Here is a 2,117-nt window from a genome sequence, read left to right on the forward strand (position 1 = left end):
AACCATTTCTATTTCTAACTTGGGAAACTGATGTTTTTCCCAGTCCATTTTAATACTACTGCTTCAACTACAGAGCAAATAAAAAGGACAACATGCACAACCTCCAACTAAATCCTCTTGTAGCCCAGACAGCGAAGTGGTGAGACACTGGAAGACTTTAAAACTGCAGCTCTTTCTGGATTGCCCATAGGGTATCTGCACTCTTCTTCAGATGGGCCTCTTCCTCAGGAGTCAGGGTCACCTTCACAACATCTGAGATTCCATTTTGTCCCAAGACACAAGGAAGACATCATCCTTTATTCCCTAGAGACCTTTAATCATGGTAGAAATTGGATGCACTCTCCTGAGATTCTTCTTTATACTTTCTGCCAAATCTGCCACAGACAGTCCAGTGGCCCAGGACGTGTATCCTTTGATCACTTCATAAGCACTGTCAACCACCTGTTTGTGAACCTCTTTCCACTGCTCCTTATCCCCATCAGTTCCTAACTTGGGGTGCAGATTCTTCAGGGAGATGCCAGCAATATTCACTCCACTCCACACAGGCACACTAGAGTCTCCATGCTCCCCGAAGACCCATCCATGGGAGTTCAGGGGGTGAACTCCCAGCCTTTCCCCCATCAGGTACCGGAATCGGGCTGAATCCAGATTGCAACCACTGCCAATCACATGGTTTTTTTGGAAAGCCACTTATCTTCTAAGCCACATAGGTCAAGATATCCACTGGATTGGAAACAACAAGCAACTTGCAGTTTGGGCTGTATTTTACAACATTAGGAATGATGAACTTAAAGATGTTCACATTATGCTAGACCAAATTAAGATGCCTTTCTTCCTCTTGCTGATGTGCCCCAGCTGTGATAATAACCAACTTGGAGTTTGCAGTTACATCATAGTCTTTGACAGAGACAATCTTTGGTGTTCTAAGGAAAAGGTTGCCATGTTGGAGATCCATCATCTCTCCCTTCAATTTGTCTTCTATGACATCAACAAGAGCAAGTTCATCTGCCAAGTCCTTCATTAAGATACTGATGGCTCAGGCCATGGCCACAGCACCAACCCCGACAACTGTAATCTTATTCTGGGGGACCTGCTCTTCCTTAAGGAGAGTCATGATCAGCTGATCCTTGAGGCTGCCCATCTTGGACTTCGAACCAAAAGGAACCAGGAGTGCACGCTGGGGGGCGGGGGGGGGGCGCGTCAGGGTGTGTTGCTGCAAGGTCCAGACTTGGTGGCCGCTGCTCTAGCACTCCAAGCTTTAGCTATTACGAACTATGCCGCTGTAAACATGGGTGCACATATATCACTGTCGTATGATTCTTTTAATTCTTTGGGAAGACATCTAGCAGCGGAATAGCTGGCTCAAATGGGACTTCCAGTCCTGGTTCTTTGAGGTATCTCCATAAGATTTCCACAGTGGTTGCACCAGTCTACACTCCCACCAGCAGTGGAGCAGGGTTCCTCTTTCCCCACAGCCCCTTCAGCATTTGTAATTGGTTGATTTCTTGACAGCAGCCATTCTTTGTGGGGTGAGGTGGAAACTCAGCGTTGTTTTCATTTGCATTTCTCGAATGACCAGTGATGTTGAACATTTTTGTTAGGTATTTCAGAGCCCCCACCGAACAAGCCCCCTCCTCTCCTTTCTCCCTGCCCCACTCCGGCCACAGGGAACAGGGAACTTCCGCATAGCTAAGGCATGACTTCCCTTTGCTAGTGACTTTCTGCCTAGTTAAGGTCTTTCTGCCCCACCGGTTTCTTAGTCAGATATTCCAGTAAGATAGGGGCTTCCCGAAAGTGGTGACTCCATTCCCCCGACCGAAACCTGTTGCTACAAACCCCAGCCCCAATCCCCCACCCCCACCAATGGACTAGTGCTCTCCCACCTGCAAGATCCCTATATAAGCTTCCAGCTCAGCCCGTACAGTTGCTGGTCTCCATTCTGTGAGTCAGCCCGGCAGGCTGCAGACCGCCGCCCCAATAAAGCTTGCTTGAACATCCGTGTGTGGCCCCCCTTCTTCGGCGACCTTTCAATTTTTTCATATGTTTATTTGCTATTTCTACTTCTTTGTCTGAGAAATGTCTGTTCATTTCAGATGTCCATTTTTGGATTGGGTCTT

The 2,117-nt window shown here is 47.6% G+C and overlaps 1 pseudogene; it reads right to left on the reverse strand.

Annotated features, from left to right (window-relative positions):
* Window positions 1-1,155, reverse strand: LOC101724585 (L-lactate dehydrogenase A chain pseudogene; annotated as a pseudogene).
* Between the last annotated feature and the right edge of the window lie 962 nt (window positions 1,156-2,117).

Source organism: Heterocephalus glaber, unplaced genomic scaffold, assembly GCF_053883595.1.
Source record: "Heterocephalus glaber isolate CG9 unplaced genomic scaffold, H.glaber_assembly_v1.0 deba00001497, whole genome shotgun sequence".
Taxonomy (NCBI): domain Eukaryota; kingdom Metazoa; phylum Chordata; class Mammalia; order Rodentia; family Bathyergidae; genus Heterocephalus; species Heterocephalus glaber.